The sequence below is a fragment of the Bos indicus x Bos taurus genome, chromosome 6 (assembly GCF_003369695.1).
Source record: "Bos indicus x Bos taurus breed Angus x Brahman F1 hybrid chromosome 6, Bos_hybrid_MaternalHap_v2.0, whole genome shotgun sequence".
Classification (NCBI taxonomy): domain Eukaryota; kingdom Metazoa; phylum Chordata; class Mammalia; order Artiodactyla; family Bovidae; genus Bos; species Bos indicus x Bos taurus.
Window position 1 is genome coordinate 91,052,985 of NC_040081.1, and position 17,910 is coordinate 91,070,894.

At 43.3% G+C, this 17,910-nt stretch overlaps 1 protein-coding gene across 2 annotated transcripts in view; it reads left to right on the plus strand.

The window, feature by feature from the left end:
- Positions 1 to 17,910, plus strand: part of SHROOM3 (shroom family member 3) — a 329,764-nt gene that overhangs the window by 178,640 nt on the left and 133,214 nt on the right. The gene's annotated exons all lie outside the window — the stretch shown is intronic.

Genomic DNA, 17,910 nt, shown 5'->3' on the forward strand with positions numbered 1-17,910 from the left:
ACTTGGAGAGTGGGAAGGATTTATTTTTTAACACTACATGATGAATTGGTTTCAGAGGAATTCAAACGATCTTGTTGTTTGGATTATTTCTTATCGGGAATGCTAGATTTTTTCCTAAGAATGATGGCAGAGGTGAAAGGGCAAAAGGGAAGGACCTCTTCTGTGAGTCAATTTAGCAAAAGAGAGGAGAAGTGAGGTAAATATTAAATCATCCCTGGAAATATATTGTGAGCACTAAAAGGGCATGTTGGCCTTCTCAAAGGACCGAGATCCCCAGGTTTTGCCTAGGAGACCTCCTGGCTCTGCGTAGGGCAACCTGCTTCATGTTTTTCTGTTTGCTTTCCATCGATAAGCACTGCTTAAGGTCATAATGCCCTTGGGTTCCCATTAAGTTGGGTGGAGAGCAGTTCTTTAATGTTTACTTAGCGGGCACGGCATACCAGGAACTCTACAGCAGATACACAAATGTGCCCGGCCTCTTGCTCCGCCTGAAGAAGGACGATTTCCTTACAGTGTCTCTTTGCTGCTCCCACCTTCTGGAGTTTCAAGCAGATACCTGAAGGAATGATTACTTTCTTTACCCATTGTCTAGATACTTGACCGTGAAAATGTGTTTGTACAATACAGGCTGAACCAGTCACATGTTGAATAAGATACATCCTCTTCCTGGAATATTTTTGGAACAATTTAACTGCATTTTGCCCAAGAGCAACTTGTGTGTGTGTGTGTATATTCAGTTGCTCAGTCATGTCCAACTCTTTGCAAACCCATGGATTATAACCCACCAGGTTCTGCTTCCCATGGGATTTCCCAGGCAAGAATACTGGAGTGGGTTGACATTTCCTTCCCAGGGGATCTTTCCAACCCAGGGATCAAACCTGCCTCTAGGATCTCTTGCATTGGCATGAGGATTCTCTGCCGTGCACCACCTGGGAATAGCCTCTAAACGGTTTGGAGTCGGGCTTTAAAATGTCTTCTTTTTGCTTTAGTGGGCTTCACATTTTATATCAGTTGCTGTATTATTAAATTTTCTATACTGAAAAATAATTCAGTGTGGTAAGGCCATTTATTTCAGGCAAGATTTAGTCCCTTGTCACAAAGACTCTGAAAAGTACAAAATTATAAATTTGGGTTCTTCTTAAAACAAACACTGTTGGATAACTGACCAAGTTTGAGCCTATTCCATGTGATATCAGTCATCCTAGCATCTAGTGAGGTGTGTAAACTAAGTCAGTGGGCTTCTAAGTTATAGAAAAGAAAAAGGCACAAACACACACCCAGAGGGAAAACTCCCAGCATGTGGGGTTGGAGGGGACTCCCACACACTACCCCAGCCCCACCCCACCACAGTGTCCAATGCAGGAAACTCCTACAGGACAGAGGCTTATCCAGCCTCTCCTTGCATAGTTTCAGGGTCAGGGAAGTCAGTACTCGACAAGTCAGCTCATTCCTTCTTGTGTGGCTCTCACTGTGAGAAAGTTGAATCTCCAAGTCTTCAACTCTCTGCCTTGAGTAACCACTGACCATCCTCTTTGCCAAAGAAAGGAGTTATTTAATGCTGTTTTGTGCTTTATGAACACTTGTGCATAACTCACATAAAGCATTTACCATGAGCTGTTATTATTTCAGCACATTGTGACCTCGAAAGTTCCCATGCAGCAATAATACATGAGAAGTGTTTTCTCTGTTTCACTAATGTCTCCTTCCTTGGCTCTGCCAAAAAGCCGTTAGAAGGTCCAGGGAACATAGTGCTGATGGGCAAGCTGGCATGAAAGTTAGAATAATCAGCTAGGACTTGGATGGAACTCACCATTCAAACTGGAACTTCATCTTCAACTTCCATTTGGCTCCTCTTGTTATGATGGCAAGAAAGAGAGGGCCACACCGAGGTTCAGGGAAAGGCCATATCTGAGAGGAGGGCTGGAGGAGATGGTCATTCAGTCACAGCTGTCGTTGGTCATGCTGTGTCCTCCTCCATACATTGAGGAATTGGGATCAAGAACGACATGATAGTACTTTTGCTCAACAAGCCACTGAATTATATAATCTTGGAGGTGGAAGGCCAACCTCAGTATTTTACAGATAGGAAAGCAAGTTTGATAGTCTTTGACAGAGTATCTACCAGGCTTGCAAACTTAAATGGCTTTAGAACCAACCAAGGAAGAAACACAAGTGAATGAAGTGGGCCAGTACAAAATGTAAAGAGCCCTTTTCCTGAGAACACAGTGGGGAATGGTGAGGACTGGGGCAAGTATGCATTCTCTAAAGGGAGTAGTGGATGTTCAAATCTGATGGCTTATTATTATGAAGGAATGCAGACCCAGTGTTGCCAGAAATCTGGATTTTTATGTGAAAGATCCCAAATGATGATTAAGTGTTCAAACTGAAAGCACCGTGTATACTAACACAGAGCAGGCCAACTGAAACATGCCACAAGCCAAGTTCTGTTTGCAGATGCTGGTCCGGGGTTTAGGAAACTCATGGGTGGGTTGTGTCCTGAGCTGGGGGCCTTCAGGAGTGGGGCTGTGAGTGGATCCAGATGGTTTTTCTGCAGTTGACCTCTGCCAATCCCTCCCTTTCTCCAGAAAAGATTGAGTTCATCTCTGTGTCATCCCTAGAGAGATGCCTGTTGGCTCTGAGATGAACTGACCTCATCAGGATGCCCAGGAGAAAACTGGCTGAGAAGGGGAGCAGTGTGGGGAATGAATGCTCCATTAAGGGAGAAAAGATCGAGACCACAGGAAAGTCAAGCACATTTGAAAACATGTCTAAACTCATCTGTTTCCTAAAAAAGTTCCTTTACTTAGTGCATATTGCAAGAACAACTTTCAACCAAAAGTGTAGTTAATGGATTTGAAATCTATGTTGTCCAGTCTTCTAGAACACAGGTACAGGTCAGTTACCCGTAATTTCGACTGATATGTGCGCTTTGGGGCTTCAGATGAGAAAGGTGCTCAACAGGAATGCTGGGGAAGTTCAGCCCTGCTTTGAAACGAATGATTTATGCCAAGTGATGCTGAAACGCAGTGTGTTTCCATTTAAGAGGACCTGCTAGAGGAATGCGGTTTGGGGGCCTCTTCTCGTTTATCATGGTGTTTACAAATCCTGCTTGAAGTTGAAAATAAATCATCATCCTGCTGCTTTGAGGCTGTTTTACAGCTAAGAATTGTAGAGGGGATTGAGCACAAACCCATTGGCAGCGCCATGTGAAGGAGCGAAGGGAAGGGACCACGGGGAGGCACCCTGGCATGGAGGATGCTTGACCAAGGAAAGGTGTTCGTGACCAACCCTTCTTCTTCCAATAATTATGCAGTCAACTGAAAGATATTGGATAGATATAGCATGAACTGAGTTGAATCTGTAAAATGCAGGACTAGCTGGGATTTGAAGTTTTAATCAGGCAGTAGATTCAAAGAACTGTCTGGTCCCTCAATTTCAAATACCTGTGAGATGTGAGTAGTGAGAATTCCCTGGCTATCCAGGGGTTAGGACTCAGGGCTTTCACTGCTGGGGCCTGGCTTCCATTCCCCGGTTGGGGAACTGAGATCCCACAAGCCACATGACGTGGCTTGGAATAAAAACGAATAGAAGATAATAAGATGTGAACGGTGCATTAAGTGAGGAAAATAAAGCCTTCACTTTGTGAATCTCATGCCAATCTAATGTTCCAACTTCATCACAGCTAGGCATATTTATCTTAAAGTAGAGAAAACTCAAAGGATTCTGCCTCCCTTTCCATACATCAAGGATTACTGTGCAAAAGCAGGATTAGACTCCAGAGGGCAGAATAAGGACCCATGGACAGGCACTATAGGGAGGCAGATATCAGGTTTGACCTTACGAAGACTTTTCCAACAATTAGAGTTGTTTGAAAATAGAAGAGGCCTTGAGTCAGAGTTAAACAGCGGCTTGGTGGCTTGTTCTAAAAGGGACTTGGGCATCCCGTGGGGCTGTGAGAGTTTATGAGTCTAATATTCTGGCTTGGAATTCTGAAAGGATCAACCCTCCTGCATTTCCTGCTTCCTGGATCATAAATCCTGTTTTAAAAACAATAATCTGGTTTCTTTCCCTACCAATTCAGTTCAGTTCGGTTCAGTAACTCAGTCGTGTCCAGCTCTTTGTAACCTCATAGACTGCAGCACTCCAGGCCTCCCTGTCCATCACCAACTCCCAGAGCTTGCTCAAACTCATGTCCATCTAGTTAGTATGCCATCCAGTCATTTCATTCCCTGTCGTCCCCTTCTCCTCCCACCTTCAATCTTTCCCAGCATCAGGGTCTTTTCCAATGAGTCAGTTCTTCACATCAGATGGCCAAAGTATGGAGCTTCAGCTTGAGCATAAGTGCTTCCAATGAATATCCGGGACTGATTTCCTTTAGGATGGACTGGTTGGATCTCCTTGCAGTCCAAGGGACTCTCAAAAGTCTTCCCCAACACCACAGTTCGAAAGCATCAATTCTTCAGCCCTCAGCTTTCTTTATAGTCCAACTCTCACATCCATACATGACTATTGGAAAAACCACAGCTTTGACTAGACAGACCTTTGTTGGATAAGTAATGTTTTTGCTTTTTAATATGCTGTCTGGGTTCATCATAGCTTTTCTTCCAAGGAGTAAGCATCTTTTAATTTCATGGCTGCAGTCACCATCTGTAGTCACCAATTGCCTACCAATTGGGTTTCCCTAATGCAGAAATTGGGGCTTCCCAGGTGGTGCTAGTGGTAAAGAACCCACCTGCCAATGCAAGAGACGTAAGAGACAAAAGAGGCTCAACCCCTGGGTCAGGAAGATCCCCTGGAGGATGGCAAGGCAACCCAGTATTCTTGCCTGGAGAATCCCATGGACATAGGAGCCTGGTGGGCTAGAGCCCATAGGATCACAAAGAGTCAGACATGACTGAGGTGACTTTATATGCACGCAATGAAGAAATTAACCTACAATCGATAGTAAAGTTAAATAGGTAATAGAAATAATATGAACTGGTAGGAAATCTCAGGAAGTCAAAGCTAGGTGAATGTGTATTTAAAAATCACCTTCACAGTTGAATCAGAGTAATTTTTGTTTTATCTAAATAAGAGCACAGACTCTGCAGCCAGTTGACAGTGTTTGAAACCTAGTTCTACTTTGGACTAGACCTTGACCAAAATGCCTCAATGTCATCATCTGTGAAGTGAAGGTAAGGCTAGTTAGTACCCACCTCATAGAATATGAGGGATGAGTAAGAGGGTTGAAGGCATATGAAACATTGAGAACTGAGCAGAGCACATAGTGTGAGGTTCATAATGGCAGCTGCTGCTGCAGCTGTTATTATTATACAGCAGAATGTAGCTGTGTTTACAGAGCTGACCTGGTAGAGTGAATTTTACTATTTTTCCCTAAATAATTTATTTGCTTCAAATAATAGCCCGTGTTGGTGTTTTTATGATATTTAAATATTTTAACTGAATGTTTTTCTGTCCAAGCTGGTGACATTGTGAGGATGCTTTGTCAGAATAATAATACACTGATAAAAGGATTAAAGAAAGTTCTTGTTATCTAAGACCACAGTCAGATTTTTCAGACTTCAACCTTATAGACCTGTGCTATGTTTGACTACCTCACTGCGTTACAGAAATGGAATTTAACTACCTGGGGTCTTTTGTTTGATTTATCAAAGAATTTAGTTCTCTAAGGTATAGTGGCTGGAGAAGGGAAAGGCTACCCACTCCAGTATTCTGGCCTGGAGAATTCCGTGGACTGTATAGTCCATGGGGTCACAAAGAGTCAGACACAACTGAGTGACTTTCAATCCACTTCACTTCAAGGTATAGTAGTCTCGGCCTGATGGTATGTTTTGAGTTGTAGGAATTGGCTCACATTTATTCTGTTTGTTTAACCACCAAGTAGCGCATAGAAGTTTTTTTTGTTTTTTTTTTTACAAAACCAAAGTGCTTTCTTTTCTAAAGAATTTATTTATTTATTTTAATTGGAGGCTAATTACTTTACAATATTGTGGTCATTTTTGCCATACATTGACATGAATCAGCTATGGGTGTACAAGTGTCCCCCATCCCGAACCCCCCTCCCACCTTCCTCCGCACCCCATTCCTCTGGGCTGTCCCAGTGCACCTGCTTTGAGTGCCCTGTTTCATGCATTGAACTTGGACTGGTCGTCTATTTCACATATGGTAATATACATAGCACATAGAATCTTATAGTTGGGACTTCCCTGGTGGTTCAGTGGCTAAGACTCTGTGCCCCCAATGAAGGGGGCCCGGGTTCCATCCCTGGTCAGGGAATTAGACTCCACATGCCACAACTAAAACACAGCACAGCCAAATAAATAAATAATTAAAAAGGAAAAACGATAGCCAAGTTTACAATACCTGGGTAATCCTGTGGAATGCTGATTTTTTAGCACTAAAATAGGTGTTAGAATGACAATTGAATACTAATAAACACATATATGTTTGTGGATATATTATTTTGCTTATAGTAAATATATATATTTGTATATATAAATGTTGTTTTATGAAGTCCTCAAATTTATCTTCAGATTAGTATGATTTGAGCTGAATTTAGGAATAGGATGTTCAAAAGCATGGAAAGTTGAATGCCATGAATATAAATGTTACCTAAGTGAAAGTGTTAGTCACTCAGTTGTGTCCGACTCTTTGTGACCCCATGGACTGTAGCCCTCCAGGCTCCTGAATCCATGGAATTCTCCAGGCAAAAATACTGGAGTGGGTTGTCATTTCCCTCTCCAGGGGATCCTCCCCACCAAGGGATTGAACCCAGGTCTCCTGCAAGAAGATTCTTTACAGTTAGAGCCACCAGGGAAGGCTAAGCAGGTACTAAATTTAAGAAGGTTTTTGCACTAGACATTCATTCCTCAAATATTTTTTGATTCTCTGCAGTGTGCAGGGCTTCCATGCTTATCAATAATACAGATATGAGGATTTAGTTCTTTAAAATCTTTTAACTGTTTATTTGAAAATAATTTTGAAATTATAGAAAATTTGCAGGAGTAAGAATAGCTCACAGAACACTCATGTATCCTTTACCCAGATTCATGGATTACTGACCTTTTACCCCACTTGCCATGTCATATGTGCCATCTAAGACCTGAATTAGAATGGTGATACTAGGAATGAAAAGCATCAGATGGTCAGGATGGACGCTGGATTGGATCCCTAATTGGAAGTGATGTTGGAAATGATTGACTTGTTGAATCATGAAGTTGTTAGTAGAAATTCAGGAGGGGGATCTGGGGCTTTTTCATTTGGATACAGATGATGACTTTGCTCTTGAACTGGTGTAAAGCTCTACTTATGAAAGTGTCCAGTAAGCAATTGGGACAAAGCCAAAGAAAAAGTCTGAAGCAATGTATATAGATTTGGGAATTATCTACAGAAAGGTGATCATTACAGATGAGAATGATGAGATCCTGCAGAAGGGAGCAGAAGCGGTGGAGAGAGGAGGGCCGTGTACCTTGGGATTTAGAGGAAAGATCTATACAGCAAAGATGCCACAAGGAGGAGTAATGAGAACAGGCTGTTCTGGAAGGCAAGGGAGAAAGTTGAAGGGGCAGAAGGGGTTAGCAGTGCCCATATTGAAGGAGGTGGGGGACACTGAGGAGAGGCAGCTGGGTTTGTCACTTGACAGAGAGTAGTTTGAACAACTGTGAACTCCAAAGCCTGCCTGCAGGGGGTTAATAGATGCAAGTAGGAGAAGGAGGCAGGGCTGAAAGGACCGAAGACTCTGGAGATGGCCAGCATCAGAAGCAGTGAGAAGGTGGGAGTGTGGGGTCACCAGGCTAAGGAACCCCATAACTCTCTGTCCTTCATCATAACCTGGAGGCACTTCCCCATCTTTAATGAATCTTTGAAATCATTCAGCAGTCACTTCCGTCCCACAAGCAGATGATTAAATGAAGGATCATTCTTCCCTGGGTCAGTCCTCAGCCCTTTTAGCTAAGATTCTGCCAGCAAATAGCACCTTATCTACACCATTATGTGATGAAGGGACTAGGGTGACCCCATGGAGAATCCTTAAGCATTCAGCCCCTGAAAGGGAGTGCAAAGCACCAGATAGTCTCTTTTGATGGAGAAAGTCCAGAAAAGTAAAGCTGATGTCAATGGGATTTTTGTGGTTTTCTCCTTTGGTTTTTGGGCTTCCCTGGTGGCTCAGCGGTAGAGAATCCACCTGCTAATGCAGGAGATGCATGTTCGATCCCTGGGTCGGGAAAATCCCCTGGAGCAGGAAATGGCAACCCACTCCAGTATGGACAGAGAAGCCTGGCAGGCTACAGTCTATGGGGTCGCAAAAAGAGTCAGTGACTAAACAACAACAATTCAATTTTGCATCTCCAAGAGCCTCCTATTGCCATATTTGTTTGTATGTTTTAAGCCTCCTGTCAATCAAGGGCGGGGTCTTAGCACCTCTGGAGAGCCTCACACTTGGCCTACACCTGTCACCAGTAAGTTAGGAACCGCAAATGCCAGTTCACGTGAGCTGTTTCTGGCAAGATACCTGAGGATGTCCAACTGATGCTCCCAAAATCTCAGTTCAGAGTTCAACTGACTTACACTGAATGAGACAAAACACCAACAATACAGAGAAGAATCTCTAATAAGAAGCATTTTGCACACTTCCCTAATCCCCAAACCACCACCTTTGCACCAAAGCTGACTTGGGATGTTGAGTCTTGGGGGTTATTTATACAGTGGTTTGAGTGAAGCTTTCCCCTGTGATTTCTTTTTCCTTCCACCCTAGGTGGGATACAGGTTTCAGGTGCCTAAAGAATATAGCTTCAGTATTTTGTTTAGATCTGATATAATTTAGATCTTCTTACATTCTTTGTATCCTATTTGGTTAGGGACATTTAGATGAGTAGACTGATGAGTTTTCATGGGGGCACTCCAGTACTTAATGTCAAAATTATCCATGGTTTTTCCTAGACATTTCTTCTTTAGGAATTTGTCATTTAAAGGGTAGTTACATCACGTGAACTCAGCTAGTACAATAACGCTTTGCAGGACTGTTGTTCCTGTGCTCACTCCCACCCTCTTTTCCTGAAGTCAATTCTTACTCGAATGTCAACAAAATGGCAGGCTCTCAGCAAGGGAACATTCTTGATTCCTGAGACAGGGAACGAAGCCAGGCACTTGTACATTTGTTTTCAGATGAACTGGTTCTTATGTTGTAAATATTTAACCATTCACCATAGTCCTCCTACCAAAGTTTCCATTAGGTGTTCAGCTAATTCCCTTTCCCACAGGCAGATAAAGCTTCTCTAGCTCTCCGGAACTCTCTTTAAGCAAATAGACGTTATATTCCAGGGTATTTGAGAAGGAACCAAAAGATGGGACCAGGAAGGCATATTTTTCCTTTGGTGGAGGGAAGGAAGCCGTGGAGAACTGAGTCTGCCAGCAAAGAATGCATGTGATGGTGAATCTTATTGATGGCTCTGAATATTTTTATAATTCCCTGTGCTGTCTTTGGTCTTCCCAGGTGACGCAGCGGTAAAGATTCCGCCTGCCAATGCAGGAGACGCAAGAGACTGGGGTTCAATCTGTGGGTCAGGAAGATCCCCTGGAGGAGGAAATGGCAACCCACTCCAGTATCCTTGCCTGGAAAATCCCATGGACAGAGGAGCCTGGCGGGCCACAGCCCATGGGGTCCCAGAGTTAGATATGACTTAGCAACTGAGCAGATGCTATCTTTGCTTAAATTGTGGGTAATGATGGCTAAAACCAGAGGAGTTTTCCCTTCTCAATTTATGCTTTTGAGAATCAGAATCAGATGGAGGGCCTTCAGCTATTAAAGCTACTGAAGAGGGCCAGGTGATCTTATCTCTCTAATGAAAATGACTCACCTCTGTGGTGTCTGGGTTCCTGAATACCCATTTCTCACTGGCATTTGCTGTCTGAAATGAACCTGGGGAATGCATTAGGCAGAGGGTTTTGATTTACGGTTTGCCTTTGTTTACTCTCTTAGTGCTCTATTTGTTTATTTTAGTGGAAAGAGCGCTGTATAAGATGTATTTTCTGCCTTTAACTTCTTAAATGACTCAAGTTTGTGATACTTGGTCTTCAAGAAATATATTTTGGTTATTTCTCTTCTTTCCCTTTCCTCTTCCTTCCTTCCTTTTCTACAGCACATATCTCCTGCTTTCCCACGTCTGCAGACAGCAAGGCAAGAAGTCAACCCAAGTCTGAATGTCTAAGCTTATCACTGAGTACACCATCCTTCAGAATGTCTGATGGTACTTGGACCACAAATAACTGTTAAGGTCAAAGACCATAAGCATGAGTCAAATTGGAAACACTACCTTGCAGAGCCAGTCTGTCTGTCTGGTCACTTAGCAGTTTATAAAGCTTAACTCCTAGCTACAGAGCTTATTGGGGAGGGAAGGGGAGGGAAAGCACTGGGGTCCCGCTTAGAATTCCTCATATATGGTGTAGTCCAAATGGTGACCTGGACCTTTTCAAGGACTTAGCAAGAACATTCTACATTTTCTCACCCAACGGTTGCCAATGTTTAAGAACGGTAATATTTTAAAAATTATCCAATTGAACATTTTTTAAATAAAGACCTTTTTTTCCTGATAACTGACAAACAAGATACAGAACTATGGTCTTTAAAATTATGCTTTAAAATCTTTCTTTTTTTTTTTTTTTTGCCTTGTTTCCTATTTAGCTTCAGATTTGCATGAAACACAAAGTGTTTTTCGGCCTTGTGAGCTGGGAGTGTGAAACTGAAAGAACACTCCTGGAATTTGAAATAAGAGAACTTTGGGGAGGGGGTGGGCGGGAAGGGAGCAAATAATTTCCCTGGATGCTCAGAGGTACCTTCTCTGAGGAGTCTGCCTTTTCTTTATAGGGTGGAGAAAGCTTAGGTCCAGTTCTGAGGGGAACTCTTGTTTAGTTTTGTTTTTGATTCCCAGACTGTTAATATTTGTAATTCATGTACATGGAGTTCAAAGGTAGCTAATTTCTGTTTTCCCTATTCAAATATCTTAAAAATATACATTTATGTAGGAGACACATGGGCATTCTAAAAGAGTTACCTGGTAGTTTTAATACATAAGTAAAAGTGTTATAAACCTTCACTTATCCCTTTCACGTCTCATGAGACTGCCGGAAGGATAAGCCCTGCAGACAGTGCTCTGCATTTGGGGTCTCAGCGGGCCTCTGCCCTCTCGTCCAGGCCCGCCCATCTGTGATGGGCTTCCGAGAGTCCCCGAGAGAGGCTTTCTTCTGGATGCTGCGCCCGCCCTTGGTCTTGTGGCTTTGACACTGAAGCGCTGTTGTCTGCAAAAGAAAGGATATTACAGCCCCAGGGTTCACTCGGCTGCCTGCTTTGTCGCGGTAACTTCATTCTTGGGAAGTTTCTGGGTTTCCCAGGAGATTAAGCGTGAGCCACGTTCGCTCCAGCCTGAGTAACTTCGGAAAAGCCTTGAGTCTGTTTTGTTGTTCAGGTTTCCAAGAGTGGATGAGGGACATGAGAATTCCCAGCAGGGGCCATTACCACTCCCTGTTAAAATGTGGTATCCTGGGTCACATTTTCTAGAGGATGTTTCTTAAGTTGGCCTGGGCTTGAAGAAGCTAGACAGAATGTAAACCAAGTGTTTGACATGAATCAGTGTGTTAAAAGTACATCTGAACTAATATGGAGTAAACTGTATTTGTTGCATGTCTCAGAACCGCCTCATATCCTTTCTGGATTTAATAATAAAATTGAGTATTGGAAAGATTGTTTGAATTAAAGCTAGGTGAGAGTTGGTATATTTGCAAAAAACAAAAAAGAGTTGAACTAGTCTGTAAGGGATTTGTTTTCTGAGTTAAAAGGAATAATAGTATATGATTTATGGTATTGTCTCCACATTAACCTCAGTACAGTGATATTAATATACATCATTGTTGGAAGTGAAAAGGTCCTCTTGACCAAAGCTGACATGGAAACCTTGCTCAATAATTCAGGCATCCTTGCATGGTGTAGGGAGAGTAGAGAGAAATAGTTTCATGTCACCTTCCTAAACATTCAGTGCCTCTGGGATGCAGTTCCAGTATTAGAGATGATCAATCAAATCCTTGCCTTCCTAGGAAGCCACAATAATTTGCAAACTATAGTGATGGTAAGGTTACAGGTTCAGTAAGTTCACCCCCCAGTAAATTCTCATTTGTTCTTGTTGTTCAGTATCCTAGTCATGTCCAACTCTTTGCGACCTGGTAGACTGCAGCACACCCGGCCTCCTGGAGTTTGCCCTAGTTCATGTTCGTTGCATTGGTGATGCCATCCAGCTATCTCATCCTCTTTTCCTTCTGCCTTCCATCTTTCCCAGCATCAAGGACTTTTCCAATGAGTCGTCTGTTCACATCAGATGACCAAAATACTAGAGCTTCAGCTTTAGCACCAGTCCTTCCAGTCAATATTCAGGGTTGATCTCCCTTAAGATTGACTGGTTTGATCTCCTTGCTGTCCAAGGGACTTTCAGGAGTCTTCTCCAGCACCATAGTTCGAAGGCATCAGTTTTTTGGCATTCTGCCTTTTGATGGTCCAGCTCTCACAAGTGCTATCAAACATATGGTTTAAAATTTCCATGAAAAACTGTAGGCCTTAAATTATTTGTTTCAAAAAAAAAAAACAAAGCCCAAATAACCTTGGATAGCTTGCCACTTGGTTATGCAGCCATGCCAAAATGAAATACACAAGAGCATTCTTCTTTGGGGGACCTGAGACAAATCTTCCTGTTATCAACAATGATAACCTCTCTCCCTTTCCTCCCTCTCTTGCTCCCCTCCTCCCTTTCCTTCTGGGTATCCCTCTCTTGAATAACTTACTCCATATTGCCTTTGGGATAAAAGTCAAGATTTACACACAGTATGCAAGATTTTCTTCTCCAGCCTGGTACCTGACCGGCTGCTTCTTTCCAGCTTCACATTCCAATCCACTTCCAGTGCCTAAGCACACATGCTTCCTCTCTCCTCCCACATTGGCACAGGTTACTTCTCTAGAGTGCTCGTCCTCCCCCTTCTAAATTTGGTGAGTATTCTCATCTTTGTTTAACCTACAACCAACCACATGGTATTATAAATTTAGGCCTGCTGCAGTCCATGATGTCATGAAGAGTCAGACATGACTAAGGAGCTGAACAACAACAAAAAGACTTTAAGCAACTTGGGAGCAAGGACTGTGTTCATTTTGTTCACCTTTTCCCCTCAGAGCCTAGCACAGTGCCTGGCCAGAGTAGGTGGTCACTAAATCTTTGTTGAAGGCTCAGTGGAGTCTGGGTGTCACTCAAATGGCTTTACCTGGAGAAAAATCCCTCGATCTTTCATTGTATTACATTTATGTATTTGGCTACATTGGGTCATAGTTGCAATGGGTAGGCTCTCTAGTAGTGGCACACGGGCTCAGTTGCTCCGAGGCATGTGGAATCTTCCCAGACCAGGGATCGAACCCACATCCCTTGCACTGCAAGGTGGGTTCTTAACCACTGGACCACCAGGGAAGTCCAACCTTCCTTTTTGTTAATGAAGGAGGTGGAGCAGAGGGGTAGAGTGTACTTAGAGGTGTTTCATAACTGTGCAGGAGTCAACTTCTTATAGTTTGAGGGCAGGGAAGGCATCATGTAGATTTCAGACTAAAGCATAAGAGAGTTGTGATGAGGTAGTAGTAGGGCTGGAGAAGGCAATGGCACTCCACTCCAGTACTCTTGCCTGGAAAATCCCATGGATGGAGGAGCCTGGTAGGCTGTAGTCCATGGGGTTGCTAAGAGTCGGACACTACTGAGTGACTTCCCTTTCACTTTTCACTTTCATGCATTGGAGAAGGAAATGGCAACCCACTCCAGTGTTCTTGCCTGGAGAATCCCAGGGACAGGGGAGCCTGGTGGACTTCCGTCTATAGGGTCACACAGGGTCAGACATGACTGAAGAGACTTAGCAGTAGCAGCAGCAGCAGTAGTAGGGCCAACAGTAGCCCCCAGGGCTAATCCTCAATCATGCAATCCGCAACACTAGGAAATCCAAAGAAAGAAAAATCACTCCAAGTGAACAGTGCTTCCAAGTGGTAAAAATAATCATGGGATTTTCCATCTCTAGGTCGAGATTATTTTAAAATTTGCCTCTTTAGTGACAGTGGATCATCTGTTCCCTTAAAAGTAATCCAACTTGTCTGAACACTAATTGTTGGTATTGAAGTTTGAGTTCCACACATGTTCCTTGTTTCTTCATTTCCACTAAAAAGTGACTTTAAACTGTTCTTCCTTAAACTGCTGCTGCTGCTAAGTTGCTTCAGTCGTGTCCGACTCTGTGCGACCCCAGAGACGGCAGCCCACCAGGCTCCCCCATCCCTGGGATTCTCCAGGCAAGAACACTGGAGTGGGTTGCCATTTCCTTCTCCAATGCATGAAAGTGAAAAGTGAAAGTGAAGTCGCTCAGCCCTATCCGACTCTTCGCAACCCCATGGACTGCAGCCCACCAGGCTCCTCCATCCACAGGATTTTCCAGGCAAGAGTACTGGAGTGGGGTGCCATTGCCTTCTCTGCTTCCTTAAACTAGTCCTTCTTCTTTTTTTTTTTTTTTAACCATTTATCATTTATTTATTATTATTATTATTTTTTACTTTACAATATTGTATTGGTTTTGCTATCCATCAACATGAATCCGCCACGGGTGTACACGTGTTCCCCATCCTTCTTAAATATACATACCCACTGCCTGTTTTAAATTCTGCTTGCTATTCACCTCCAAGTTGCGCTGAAAAAAATCTCTGATAACAATGTTTTCAGTTAAGAAATGGCAAGTAAGAAATTGTTGGAAAAAAAGAAAAAGAAGTTGGTGGAATTTAGAAATATAATTTCAGTGTAAGTTAGGTAGAATTATAATGTAGTTATAATTTCCATTTATGTGGAGTTGATATCAGACATTTTTGCTGCTTCATCTCTGATCATCTCAGCAACCATGATAGGTAGATGTACTGGTCCCTCTTTACAGTTGAAGGAGGTGAAACAGATTCCAAGATCACATGGTTCATGACGGATCTGAGGTTTGAAATTTGGTTGGTCTGTGCCAAAGCCCTGTTCTCACTATATACTTTTCCATTATAATAAGAGCTTCATTATTTTCCCAGGCATTGTAAGTTTGCCCTTATCATTGTTGAATGCTATCTTTTGCTGTGGCCACCATTAGCCTGGTCTCATCATTTCTTGAATTTGTAATCACAGACCGTCTGCACAGAACTTTGGGATTTTAATTCAGACTGTTGGGAATCTGTCTAAAAAGCTCAAATGATGAGTTATTTCCACAAATGATGAGTCTATGATTGTGTTTCTCAGAACTCTATAGACCTGTCACAGTACATAGTCCATATTTGCCCGTGTTATATTGTTTGTTATTGTTAAGCTCACATCACTTTGGCAGATGCTGGCATGGGTTTTTCTCTAACATTTTTCTTAGACTTCCTTCTGGCTTCCTGACTAGTTCCAGGAGGTAAATCAAGAGCTCCTGAAGAGCAGCCTACGGAGGAGGGGAGATCCTAGGGTTCATGTAAAGCTTAAAAACTGTCTAAAACCTGGGGCCTGAGTCAGACCCTCCAGAATAAGAATCAACAAAATAGCCACGTCTTTGGGGACATGTGGATGAATTAGTTAGTTCTAATGTGTTAAGACTCCAGTACTCTTGCCTGGAAAATCCCATGGACAGAGGAACCTGGTAGGCTGCAGTCCATGGAGTTGCTAAGAGTTGGACATTACTGAGCGGCTTCACTTTCACTTTTTACTTTCATGCATTGAAGGAAATGGCAACTCACTCCAGTGTTCTTGCCTGGAGAATCCCAGGGACGGGGGAGCCTGGGTGGGCTGCCGTCTATGGGGTCACACAGGGTCGGACACGACTGAGCGACTTAGCAGCAGCAGCAGCAGCAATGTGTTCAGAAACCTAAGTTTTAGGTCTTAAAATCATGGCAATGAGATGTCCCCTGGGCGGAGGTTCCTTCCAGTATAGGGTTCTCTATTGTTTGTATTCTGTAGATGATGGTGGCAGTAACAAGGATTTAGGATGAATTCCTAAATTATTTGGATTGGTTGTTGAATTCCATTGGGTCATTATATAGAATTTGCAAACTGCTTTTACACTTAGAGATCATTCATTCATTCATTCAACAGATATTTATAGAGTACCCACTACAAGGCAGGTGTTTCCCTCTGTATGGGAAATGCAGTGGTAAGTAAGATAGGTAAGGTATTTGTTTTCATAGACCTTACATTCTCATGGGATCATGTAGATAATAGACAAGTGAACAAATAAGTGGAGAAGATAACTCCAGATAGTAATTTTTGCTGTGAAAAAAAATAGAACAGGGTCATATGATAGAGATTGGTGGGCTACCTGAGGTATGAGGGTCAGAGAAGGTCAGGTGAATTTTGAACTAAAACCTAAATAAGAAGGAACCTGCCATATGGAGGTGTGGGGCATTCCAGGCAGGGGGAGAATTCAAGAGCTAGGGCCTTGAGGTGGGAGCAGTCTTAGGTTGTTGGAGGAAATGAAAGGCCAGTATGGCTGAAGCCTCGTGAACAACATAGGCTGGGGCCACATGGTGAAGGGCCTCATAGGCCCCAGTAAGGAACTGAATTGTGGTGCAAGTGTAGCAGGAGGCCATTGGGGGATTTTATGCAAGGCAACAATATTACCAAATTGATTTCTTTGAGGCACTTCCCTGGTGGCCAGTGGATGAGAATCCACCTGCCAATGCAGGGGACATGGGTTCTATCCCTGGTCCGGGAAGATTCCACAGGCCTTGGAGCCACTGAGCCCATGTGCCACAACTAAAGCACTGCCCCTGCTGTTTTTACACTTAGAAATCATTCATTCATTCTACAGATATTTATAGAGTACCCACCACCAGCCAGGCGTTTCCCTCTATATGGGAAATGCAGTGGTAAATAAGATAGGTAAGGTATTTCTAGAGAAAACCCGCATGTAGCAACGAAGACTCAGCACAGCCAAAAATAAGCAAATAAATAAATATAGCAGTGTTTTAGGGCTTCCCTGGTGGCTTGGATGGTACAGAATCTACCTGCAATGAGGGAGATCGAGATTCAGTCCCTGGGTCAGGAAGATCCCTTGGAGAAGGGCATGGCAACCCACTCCATTATTCTCACTTGGAGAGTCCCTTGGACAGAGGAGCCTGGTGGGCTACAGTCCGTGGGGTCACAAGGGGTTGGACACGACTAACGCAACTTAGCATGCACACATGCATGCAGCAGTTTGTCATTGTTTAGTCACCCAATCATGTCTGACTCTTTGCAATCCCATGAGCTGTAGCCCACCAGGCTCCTCTGTCTATGGGATTTCCCAGGCAATAATACTGGAGTGGGTTGCCATTTCCTTCTCCAGGGGATCTTCCTGACCCAGAGATCATCTTCTGCATTGGCAGGAAGATTCTTTACTGCTGAGTCCCCAAAGAAGCCCATAGCAGTGTGTACATGTCAGAAAACAAAAATTTTAATTGATTTCTTTCAAATAACACTGAGATTCCTTTCTGAGGATTAGACTATATAAGGGCATGTGTAGGCACAGGGAGACCAGTGAGGACACTGTTACACTAATCTGAGGATGTGGTAGTAGCTTGTTTCTAGGAGGGTAGCAGTGGAGATGGCTGAAGTGTTGAGATTGGAGACAGATTTCTGAGATAGCATCACCTAACCTTCCCTGGTGGCTCAGTGGTAAAAGAATGTGCCTGCAATGCAGGAGCCGCAGGAAATGCAAGTTCAATCTTGGGGTCGGGAAGATCCCCTGGAGGAGGGCATGGCAACCCACTCCAGTATTCTTGCCTGGAGAATCCCACGGACAGAGGAGCTTGGTGGGCTACAAGAGTTGGACACGACTGAAGCAACTTAGCATGCACACACTCATGCAACCTACTGA